Below are 13,219 nucleotides of genomic sequence, written 5' to 3'. Positions count from 1 at the left end.
ACATTTTTTTGTATGACGTCCTGGTAACTAATAATATTATGTGACGTCAAATTATAAAACTGGGTCATAGGAGCAGGATTACGGGTACGGGATACAGGCACGGGATAATTTGAACGCTCGAATCATTTCAAATTAAATCAAATTAGAAAATATTATCGCATATTCTAGTTTCTCGGACAATTCAGAATTATTTGAAATAATTTTAACTCTAGCATGGTGGCCACAGATTTTTGAGATTGCAATTTCCTGACTTTTCCAAGTATTCCAGTCAAACAATTAAAAAATTCTCTGACTGTGTGTCTGGCTTTTTTTTTAACCTCGTATTACGATTTGTCACTGAGATATCAGCCTTCAAACAAAAAATGGTCCTTTTCGCTTTCATTATCGAAATTTCAGGTACTAATGATCGCACAGTAAATTTGAGGGTGGAGTTAAAACTTGATTTAATTGCACGATCAAACGAGCCCGCCGAAGGCGGGCGAAGTTTGATCGAGATTATATGAAGAGTCTCGTTCGAAGATGATGATAACATGTAGTAGTGTCTACTGCCCTAAAACTTCACAACTTTTAGAGTATTTGAATTTAAATTTCCCACTCGTGGCGCTCTGAGCGCCCTCATTGGGTCCGCGTCCCCGATTACGTCTCGTGTTCTTCATTATGTTTAGCGTTTTTAGTACTGTTGTCATACCTACTTTGTTGACTTTTGATGATCCTAGGGTTGGGTGACATTGACCGTTACATTATGGGTTGGGAAAAGGATAATCTTCGAACGAGACTCTTCATATAATCTCGATCAAACGAGCCCGTCGAAGGCGGGCTCGTTTGATCGTGCAATTATATTGCGAGTCTCGTTCTCGATGATGATAACATGTAGATGTTCAGATCAGAAATGACAACATTGTTCAGTTTGTATCTCAGAAGAGGTTTTGGCGCCCTCTAGGGGGCGTCAGACCAAGCAAGTACCACCCTCTTCGCGGGTTCTGAGACTATTACTCCAACCGTTAGCGGTGCCCACTTGTTTTGCACCTTGTAACATGTGGCAACTCCGTGGTTGCAGGAAGCCAATGGGTACCTCTGCGCGGGTGAGACCTACCCTTTTGACTGTCTTAAACTTCTAAGGTATACAAGCCCGTACAGAATACTATCACAAGCTATAGTTAGCAAATGATAATCACTTGGGGATGACGGTAGAGGGCAATCTTTATTAGTTGCCGTCCTACGATCAAAGTGAGATAATGTGGAAGAAACCCTTTTAGGGTAATGAGTTATGCTGCAACTCACCACTTATCTGCAGCCTGTAGACCAATACAGGGAATTGGTACCATGGGGGCCCCGTTCCAAGCCCCATTTCGGCCAGAGTCTCTTTATTTCCTGAGATGGAAGGAATGGGGGGCCGAGTGAGGTAGGACTCGTGGTGGCTGTGGTTAGATACCACACGCAATGGGGATTTTTGATTATACCCCCGGTAAATGTCCACTCTTGGTTTCGACTGAGAGTGTCGTCTGGGTGGAAGATATGGGATTACGCAACGCGAGTATGCCCAAAAGGGCGAGGCCTCGGCTTCCGGTCGGCGGAAGCGGACTTAGGTCCACGTTACATTAATTAATTGTTCAGTTTGTATTGGCGAGTGGAAGATCCCCGCCATTTTGTGCCTCAAAACATCATGGCGTCCACAAAAAACTCGTAGATTAGAGATCACTGAGTGATGGATGAGGGTATGTGTTTATAATGGCGTATCTGAAATCTTGGTGATTATATTCCTAAGTGGAGGTAGCCCTTATGGGTCGGGGAAGAACTTGCGCGCCCCACCACTTAACCTATGCAAGCGGTTCACCAGAGCTGAAGTCTGGTACCATGGGGGATCCATTCCAAGCCCCGCTTTGACCAGAAATGGGAGAAGTGTTTGGGTCCAAATGAGGTCGGACTCGTGGTGGTTGTTGGTGAGACACCCACATGCAATGCATGCCTAATGGGTAAGTTAATGTGAGCTTATGCTCACATTTCGCTTTTATAATATATGGTAGTATCAAAAATAGGGACCACACGCAACGCGAGTATGCCCGAAAGGGTGAGGTATCGGCTTCCGGTCGGCGGAGGCGGACTTAGGTCCCGTTACATTAATTAATTAATTGTTCAGTTTGTATGCGGGTGAGACCTACCCTTTTGACTGTCTTAAACTTCTAAGGTATACAAGCCCGTACAGAATACTATCACAAGCTATAGTTAGCAAATGATAATCACTTGGGGATGACGGTAGAGGGCAATCTTTATTAGTTGCCGTCCTACGATCAAAGTGAGATAATGTGGAAGAAACCCTTTTAGGGTAATGAGTTATGCTGCAACTCACCACTTATCTGCAGCCTGTAGACCAATACAGGGAATTGGTACCATGGGGGCCCCGTTCCAAGCCCCATTTCGGCCAGAGTCTCTTTATTTCCTGAGATGGAAGGAATGGGGGGCCGAGTGAGGTAGGACTCGTGGTGGCTGTGGTTAGATACCACACGCAATGGGGATTTTTGATTATACCCCCGGTAAATGTCCACTCTTGGTTCCGACTGAGAGTGTCGTCTGGGTGGAAGAGATGGGATTACGCAACGCGAGTATGCCCAAAAGGGCGAGGCCTCGGCTTCCGGTCGGCGGAAGCGGACTTAGGTCCACGTTACATTAATTAATTGTTCAGTTTGTATTAAATTTATTTCTTTAAAATAGCGTGTGCAAACATATCTGATGATTGGATGGGTCTGTTATAAAACTTAGCGAAAGTTTGCGAGTTTTTTGACCAGCCTGCTGTTCTTCGTATTGTATCCACACTTATTCCATATTTATAAGCTGTTGAGACTGCCGCGTGTCTGGTGCGATAAGCGGAAAACTGGTCAGTATCAACTCCCGCTTTGTGCAGGATAGATTTTATCCAATGTCCCAAGGTTTGGGCACTTGCTGGCCCATAAGGTTTTACTGTTGAAATCAGTAGGTTTTTATTACTGTTACCTCTCAGGTCTTTTGTATATTTTATATATTCTAATATTACTGACGCTGCACAAATACTAGGTTTACTCTTGAAGAAAGGAAGCATAAATTCTGGTTGATCCGATCCAGGTTTGGATGTTTTTATTAGGTCTGGGATTTTTATGGATATGCCTGCAGTTGATTGCTTAATGTTATCAATATTAATTAGCGCTAACGTCTGGAGCCTGTGAGCTGTTGTTAACGCTACTAGGAGTGTTACCTTTTCAGCTGCCTCTTTGTGTTCAAAGGCACTAAGTGGATGTAATTTCTCTAAATACTCCAAAACTGGGGTGACATTCCAAGTACTTGAGTAACGTGGTCTAGTTGGCTTCTGTCGGTATACTCCTTTTAGAAATCTTGATACTAAGCCATCGGACGATAGGTCAGATTGTGAAATTAGAGCTATTGCTGATCTGGTGGTGTTTAATGTACTGTAGCTGGCTCCTTCTTCAAATCTTTTCGTTAAAAAAGAAATTATTTCGGGAATGCTGGCGTTATGGACATTAATGTTGTTTTTAGTTGCAAATTCTGTCCATAATTTTAAAGAGCTTTGATATTGTTTCAATGTTGAGCTTGCTATTGAGTTGGTCATGACCTCTGCTGATTTTTCCTCTAGACCTTTCTTCAAGAAAGCCGCCCGGATAAGCTCCCGACCACTAAGGACAGGCTGTTTGCTAGTGGATGAGTCTTGGTCCTTATTATCAAGGAGATAATAATAAATTTTTTGAAGGCTTAAGGATCAGGGGATGTTCTTTTAGGAGAGACCCGAAGAGTGGGTACCATGGTTGAGTTGGCCAATGAGGAACAACCAAGATACCCTCTGTTTTGTCTCGTTTAACTTTTTGTAGGCAACGTAATATAATAGCAAAGGGAGGGAAAGCGTAAAATTTTTCCTTATCCCAAGAAACTGAAAATGCATCAATAAATGTGGCTAATGGATCTGGATATCTAGAATAAAATCGCGCGCATTTTGTATTAAGCCTTGAGGCAAATAAGTCAACCGAAAAGGGTCCAAATTTATTATGAATTTTTTCAAATTCATCATCAGCTAGTTCCCACTCGGTGTCTATATTAGTTTGTCTTGAAGCGAAATCGGCTTCATAGTTTTCTTTCGATGGTATATATGCAGCTGTGATCCATAATTTTTTTACCTCACACCACTGCCATATTTTCCAAGCCAACTCGCTAAGGTGAGGGAATTTTACTCCTCCCATTTTGTTTACATACGCTAACGCTGTTGTGTTGTTTAATCTAAGGAGTATTTCGCAATTAGATAGATTACTTGCAAACGATTTTAAGGCAAAAAAGGCTGCTAGTAATTCTAGGTAGTTAATATGATGACTTTTTTCTTCCGCACTCCAAAACCCGTAGATACTTTTGCCATCTGAGTGCGCACCCCATCCGGTTAGGGATGAATCGGAGAAAATTTCTAAGACGTAGTTATGGGTTCTAAAGGGGTTTACGCCAATTATTACATTATTTTTCCACCATTCTAGATCATTAGTTAAAAATTCTTTAAGGTACATTTTTCCCTCAAAATCATTACCATTAAATATGAGTGCAAGAAATTTTTCTCTTTCCAACCGTTTAGTGTAGAGTTGGCTGTAGGCGATTGCTGGACTTGCCGCCGTCAGAACACCCAATAATTGGGCTATATCCCGAATTTTGTACCATTTATTTTCTTTAAATTGACTTAGCAATTTTCCAATTTGCTCTTTTTTCTTTTGAGTTAATTCTAGTGATAGATCCCGAGAATTAAGTATGAAGCCTAAGTATTGACAGGTTTGAGTTGGTATTAAGGTGCTCTTTTTATAGTTTATTACACAACCTAATGATTCTAGTAATCGAATAACTTCTTGTGTGTTTTTCACACATGTATCATATGTGTTTCCTAAGATGAGTAAATCATCTATATATATTACTGATAAGATACCTAACTCTCGTAGTTTTTTAATCACCGGTTTCATGGTTTTCGTGAAAACATATGGACTCGTTGATAGACCAAAAGGTAAGCACGTAAATTGATAGGTTTTCCCCAAGAATTTAAAGCGTAAAAATTTTCTGTGATCTTTGTGCACTGGGATTAAATAGTATGCGTCCTTCACGTCAACGGAGCTCATATATACCTGTTCTGAAATTAAATTTCTCGCGGAGCGAATGTCCTCCATTTTAAAATGTACAGTTTTTAAAAATTTATTCAAGTTTTTTAGATTAATAATAAATCTATTTGAATTGTCAGGTTTTGGGATAAGGAAAAATGATGAGATGAATTGGCCAGGTCCATCAATGCACTCTTCTATAGCTCCCTTACTTAGTAATTTTTTAATTTCAATATTTATTTTTTCCAAGTCCTCCGTTGAAAATTTTCTCTCTAATGGAGCCTTGCTCTGAAGCGGAGGGTCTTGGAAAGGAATTTTATAGCCTTCCAGACAATTTATTATAAATTGATCTGATGTGATATTTTTCCATTCATCTATAAAATATTTTAAATGACCTGCTTTTACCTGGCTTACTTCCTCGACGATGAGTGGTGCGATGATCGGTTGACTGTTTTGGATGTGTTCTGGCTCGGTGGGTAATTTCCTTTTCTGGTGAATTTGAATGTTGGCTTTTTCCATTGCGTTGTACCCACCTGCTTAGACTTCGCAGGTGGGTATTTCGCGTTTCCCGGATTAGTTTTTGAGAGATTTGCTTTTTTAGCAGCGGGTTTCAGGTTTGAGCTGGTTTTTTCCAGAATCTTCACCTCTTTAACTTGTTCAGTGAATTTTTCGCCGTAAAGCCATTCATCGGATCTTGCTTCGTCTAGGGATGTTTTATATACTTTGTCCATCAGGGGCGTAATAAAAGATTTTCTAGTAACTGACAACTGGTAAAAAGTGTCAGTTAGCAATTATCCTGTATGCGATAGCAATTCACAGAAATATTCTTGATCTACGTCTTCCCCTGGTGCTGTTTCCAGCATCATAGAGATTGCTGTAGCTTGGGCTGCAATTGCGGAACCTACTGTGATACGCAGATCAATAAAATGATTGTCTCTTTTAGTCGCCGCTTCCGTCATAGGTACTCCTAAATTAACCTTTGGTGCTTCGAGACGAATTTCACCAATGCGTGAATATTTTTCCAACATAACCGTCTTGGCTTTTTCTGGTAGGCCTTCCTTTACCCATTTTTCCCATCTTGTCTTTAATTCTGGGTGATATTGTCGAGTAGACTTAGCGGATGCGTTTGGATCCTCTCCTAAAATTTTTAGGATATCTTGGTTCACCTTGCTGGAATCGTTTTCTTTATTTTCCTCCGGAGAAACGGTTTCCGCTAGGGTTTCCGTTTTTTCATCTATGCCGTTCTTAACTGATGTCTCGGACTTGTCATTATCCCCAGTTTTTTCAATCACTTGGATTGGATTAATTTCCTCGCTTGCATCTGTTATAACACAGAAATAAAAGACGAGTTAAAATGTGTTTTTGGTTAGACTTATTGTCGTTACCTTTAAATGCACTTAGTGTGCTAGATAGTGAGACATTGTTCTTCTTGAACACTCACATGTAAATTAAGAAAGAAAGTCTACGATTGCATTGAGCATTGATAAACATACTTATGTATTTTATACATTTTTATGTATAAGCACGTGTATGTATATAGGCTATGTCGGGATGCTCCCCAGTCAGTTTCATGTGGAAACTGACTACTCTGATATTCGTATGGAATTACAGAGTTCTTTCTTATTTTTTTTTTTTTTTTTTTAATTAAAATTATTACCTTCATTTTTCTTTTTATTTTGAGTCTGAGCAATTTGAACATCGAGTAGTTGCGTCACAACCTTGGTTAGGTTATCCATCTGCTTCTTTATATCTTTAAACTCTTCTTCTAGTTTTCCCTTTTTTCGTTCCCTTGAGCGAGAACGAGACCTCGATCGTTTCTTTCCCATATCGAATTTTATTATTTTTCTTCAATTATTTTTATATGTAATTATATTTTTTATAATTATACTCTAAGCGTTGTTAGCCTTAGGCACAACAAACGATAATGAAGAACACGGGACGTAATCGGGGACGCGGACCCAATGAGGGCGCTCAGAGCGCCACGAGTGGGAAATTTAAATTCAAATACTCTAAAAGTTGTGAAGTTTTAGGGCAGTAGACACTACTAAATGTTATCATCATCGAGAACGAGACTCGCAATATAATTCCCTACAAGACCCTCTCATCATTTTTTGGAAAAAAAAATTTTTTTATTTTTAACATCCATTAGAAGTAAGTACAAAAAAATGACTTTTTTTGGTTTTTTAATAAATCAACCGCTACTCTGCAAATATCGATAAAAAAAAATCTGAAAACCGCCCGACCCTGCGCCAGCCCTAATACTTCTCGCTGTTTCCGTGCTCAGGGAGCTCGGCAACATTATTACTTGTAAATTTTTGAGCTCGAAGAGCCGTTAAACCGTTAGGCTGGTAAACCATACCTTCACTGAAATATTATAATTTTTATCCGACGATATCTTTGGAACGAATGAACCGATTTGAACGTTCTTAGTGGCAACCGAAAGGGCTCAACAAGACTTAAAACTGATTACATTTTAAGGTGAATCGGGTAAGTGGTTTATAAGTTATACGCAAAAAACCAAAAACTAAAAAAATTTTTAATTTTTATTCTTCGTATAACTTGTAAACTACATGACCGATCTACCCCAAAATGTAATCAACTTTAAGTTTTGGTGAGCTCTTTCGATTGCGACCAAGAACGTTCAAATCGGTTGATTCGTTCCAAAGATATCGTCGGACAAAAAAAAGATCACACACACATATACACAAATACACACATACACACACACATATACACACAAACGTCCATCCGAGAATAGTCAGAATAGCTTCCTAGGACCTCAAAACGTCGACATCTGATGGAAATTCGATTTTCGAAAATAGGACCGAAACCAATAACTTCCTTTTTTTTGAAAATTTGCTATTTTCTTAGCGGGAAGTTGAAGATAATGTTACCAGGGACTTTTTGAGCTTAATGTATTCCCAATAACCCTGTAAATTTTCAAATTGATCTATTGAACCGTTTTTTTGGGAATGATTGATCAAAGTTTTGCTCAACAATTAAAGGAACAAGTTTTGTTTCTTTAATAGTGTCATCACAATCAAAAAGAAAAAAAAAAATTTTTTTGACTTTTCTTAAATTTTTGCGTTGATTACTCAGCAAATGCAAGTAATGTCAACTCAAAAAATGTCAAAAAAAATTTCGAACACAAAAAAATAAGTTTCAATTTTTTCTTTTCTTTGATTTTTTTGACATTTTTTTATGAAAATTTAAAATGATTCAAGCGTTCAAATTATTTCAAAGAATTCTGAAATGTCCGAGGAACTAGAAGTTGCGATATTATCTTCTAATTTGATTTAATTTAAAATGATTCGAGAGTTCAAATTATTTCAAAGAATTCTGAATTGTCCGAGGAACTAGAAATTGCGATAATATTTTCTAATTTGATTTAATTTGAAATGATTCGAGCGTTCAAATTATTTCAAAGACTTCTGAATTGTCCGAGGAACTAGAAATTGCGATAATATTTTCTAATTTGATTTAATTTGAAATGATTCGAGCGTTCAAATTATCCCGTGCCTGCACGGAAAAAAATGCTGAAGTAGAATTTACCACACCAAACTAGTAAAAATTTTACTACACTTTGTGGTCGCCGCATTGATAACTGCAGTAACATAAGCCGCAGTGTGCGTGATATTTCATTACTATAGGAGTTCTGCTTACTACTGTAATGTGGTAAAACCTAGTAGGCTCTACAACTACTCAATGTAGTATAAAATACTTATTTTGTGGTTTTGGGAACCACACAATTTTATATGAATTGGTATCTGTTACTATTTTCGGAGTATACAATACCAGTGTTACGTCCCAGCCTGAATGGCAGATGACGTAAGCTTTTACTTCCTTAATTACCGATATGAAATCTAACTAATTATATCGAATATCGATAATCTAGTAATTCCATTAATATTTAATTAATCATATAATATAATATAGTATAATAATAGAATAATGTTATTTAAGACATTTGAACGTTAAGGATATGAGTAATAGTTGATAAACTTATTTTTCTATATTTTATCAAATATAAATAAGCGCTGACGCCTCGAGTTAATCCTCGAGAGGTGCAGCTGCACAAATATCTATTTTGTTTAAGATAGCTTTTGTTAATAGATAAGTGACTCATTTGTTAGTAACAAAAGTGGAGAGATCGTGAGAACTATTTTCAATAAATATTAGAATGGATCATTCGAGAACATGCGTTATCTCGAATGACTCCTCCATATGACTCGATGCGCGGGTCTGATGCCCAAACGTATTGATAAGAGTTTCTCTAGTTTTTCTCGATCAAGAGAAGTCAGTCTGAAATATAGAATCATAGAGAGCAGTCAGGCTCAATATTAAAACCTCAACTTCGTTCTTACATACTCAAAGCTATTGTTAAGAATAACTTAACAATATTATAATACCAGAATTGTACATTTCACAAATTCTCCAACTATCACTTTATTCATTGAATAAAACAGATCCAGATAATATATTTCATAACATATAAATATAACCAGTTTATTTCAGCCACCAAATGGTGGCTGTTCAACCCATAATTAATTATTATTTATAATTATATGTAAGTTTTCACCACATCCAATTTAAATCGACCGCTTAACTACGCCAGCGCCAAAACATCAACCAGGACGTAACACCAGATTACTTGTACAATCTACTCCAATGTGTGGTAAAATGATGGAAAGAATAAAATAACAGCGCCACCTACAACTTTTTTACTCCACTCTGTGGGTATACTTCGACTTGTTTCGGTGTATTTTATATTACAAATAATATTCTAAAATATTATAAATAATAATTTATGGGTCATTCCATGTCAAATCGACAAATTTTTTACCCGACCCCCTTTGATTTTGCTCAAAGTTTTCTATCTTTTTCTACCCCCTAAAATAGATTTTTAGGAATTATTTCAGATTTATTTACCCAACGCAAAGAATGTTACGATTTTTTGAAAAAACCGTTCTTTTTTTTTTAAATCGCTAGAACTTTTTCAAAAATTAACCGATTGGGACCACACCAAATTGAAAATTTTTGTTTTTTAATGTAGTTAAAAAAAATACGAATCAAAGTTCAGAAGTCCGGATCTATGGAATATTTGGGTTTTTTCTAAATAACCGTCATTTTCGCGAAGTCCGACTCCTTTTATTTTTTTTTTTACTCAAAAAAAAATTTCACTTTTCTTTGATTCTAACATTCAAAATTAAATCTAGTTTTTTTTTTATTTATCAGCTAGGGGAAATTACTAAGCCTACTTCATTTTGAAAAATGACAAAGTTGTCATTTCTCGGTACGAGAGAAGAAAACGGTCATAAAGTGAAAAAAATGATTTTCCCTTGCTTCTTTGGAAAAAAAAAAAAAAAAAAAATTTTTTGACAATAACCACTTAAAATTTTTTAATAAACTTTTATTTTTCAACTTCTGAAGTTTCACGAGGAAGCCAATAAAATTTCATAATAAAGTCACATAAAATAAACCAAATTCAAAAAAACTTTTTTTTTTAATTAAAATAAAACTAGAAGCAATCGTAGGCACATCTTGAAACTAGCACAGGTTTTTGCCGAATTAGTTGTTTTTTTTCAAGTAAAAAAGAATAAATTAAAAGAGGTCGGACTTCGCGGAGTAACGGTTATTTCGAAAAAAACCCAAATATTTCATAGATCCGGACTTCTGAAATTTTTTTCGTATTTTTTTTTAAACTACATTAAAAAACAAAAATTTTCAATTTGGTGTGGTCCCAATCGGTCAATTTTTTAAAAAGTTCTAGCGATTTAAAAAAAAAAGAATGGTTTTTTTCAAAAAATCGTAACATCCTTTGGGGTGGGTAAATAAATCTGAAATAATTCCGAAAAATCTATTTTAGGGGGTAGAAAAAGATAGAAAACTTTGAGCAAAATCAAAGGGGGTTGGGTAAAAAATTTGTCGATTTGACATGGAATGACCCATATATAAATCAAAGTAATTATATATATAATTAAAAATTGAGGCGTGCAATAATAATATATATAATTAAAAATGAGTGACACTTTTATTATTAATAAACTCAATGATTTCAATGCAATTTTTAAAATCATTGCTTATTGAGTATTTGTTATTTATTGGAATTATAACTTTTAAAACAATGTTTTTTTATATTTTCTATTAATAAAAATTAATACGTAATTATTTCAAGTTTATGCGTATACGAGAATTCATAGATTATAAATATATTTTTAAAACTATCCATATCAGGTATTGATAAAAAGTAGGCTTTTAAAATTTGAGTCCTTATTATTCTAAGTTATTTATTAATAAATTCATTTTTATATCATTTCAATTTAATAAACTGTAAGTCCGAAGAATGTAAGATAAATTTTTATATTTTTTTTAATATCATAAAAACTAATGATCGTTAACTAACAGATATTTAATTAATACATTAGGAATAAAATATATTCAACTATGTTGTGGAGTAAAAAGAACCACAGTGGTTATTTAATACAAGTTCTTATTACCACTTACTGTAGTAAATGGTACTACAAGTTGTGTACCACAGTATACTAGTAACTGTTACTAAACTTGTAGTTATCATATATATTACTAGTCAGTGTAGTAGATGAAACTCCATTTGTAGTAAATTTAACTACACATTTTTTTCCGTGTGTATCCCGTACCTGTACCCCGTATTGGAAGGGTGTGGAGTATAGGGTGGGGACAATTGAATCGATTGTAGCGCCTGCAGTGGACGAAATACGCGTTAAATCGCACTTGTCTTGTTGTTGTAATAATAATAATATAAATGCATGCCAGGACTGGTTGGTGGTTAGGATGTTGGAAAAATATGCATATTTAAAAATATAACAATATTTTTATTTGTCACAGCACAAAATATCACTGGGTTACAAATTAAATCGTTGATTTAATTTATTAATACTGTTAAATGTCTGAGCTCATGAATACGTAAATGATTGAATACAAATTATTGAATTGAGCTCGAGTAAATAAACAAATTAAAATAATCAAGTTGAGTTTAATTGAACACTGAATTGATCGCAAAAATGTCAGAATGAAAAGTAACATGAAATCAGAAGTTACCGAGCGAAGTTAATTATTGAACACGTTAATTACTATTTTTAATAACACTGACTACATAACTAATTTAGTTATTACATTTTAAGAATAATGATCACTTTGTCACGATATTTAAATATCGCGGCATCTTCGCATTAGGTCGGAGAAGGGCAACAGATGGCAGCACACGCTGCTCAACACGTCTCCCATACCATTATTATTATCATACTATTATTATTATTATTCTATGTATTATCTTATTTTATTTACTGTGTCTTTTATTATGTATTTAATTTCCTAGGTAAAAATTGCGTCTGATTCAGTAAAATTTACTGAATGGTATAAACGGATAACTGGATTTTATGGACGCTGGGATAAATAATTGCGTATTTATTTATTTGAGTATTTGAGTATTATTATTATTTTGGCTGGTTGACGCACGCGCGGCAATGCAACAGTTGGCCTCAGTAAATTTATTTATTTTAAATAAATTTACGGGCCTTATAAATAAAACAATGGGAGATTTATTTATAAAATTATATTATTAATTGGCTCTGAAATATGGGAATGGTCATTCAATGTCGGGAATGGACAAATTACATGCCAAACAAGTCATGCATCATGTTGGTGTCGATGAGTAAATTAACATGCGACAGGTATATTGCTCCATTGGATGAAATGAGAAATCATTATAAGATGGCGCCGGCATGGGACTCACGTGCTGCCATTGTCAGACGTGGATAATCTCTTGTGAGAGTAAGGTGTGCTGTTGTTGCTGTTGCAAAAAGTATTTTTCTTTGTTGAGACGCCATTTACATTGATTGTAATTTATAAAGTATTGGCCTGCTGGCAGTAAAATTGTGTTGATTTGAGAATAATTATTGTTATAATAATAACAACACCAATGGAACCGGTCAGCATCATTTACTACAACGACGACTGTAAGTACCTTTGTGCTTAATATATTGGCGTGTAATTTGTCCCGCGTTGGTGGCCATTCGCATATCTCACGTGTGAGTGAGAGAGAGCGGAATAGTTATTCTGAATTTCTATATATATAT

The sequence above is a fragment of the Microplitis mediator genome, chromosome 11 (genome assembly GCF_029852145.1).
Source record: "Microplitis mediator isolate UGA2020A chromosome 11, iyMicMedi2.1, whole genome shotgun sequence".
Lineage (NCBI taxonomy): Eukaryota > Metazoa > Arthropoda > Insecta > Hymenoptera > Braconidae > Microplitis > Microplitis mediator.
This window is presented reverse-complemented; position numbering follows the sequence as displayed.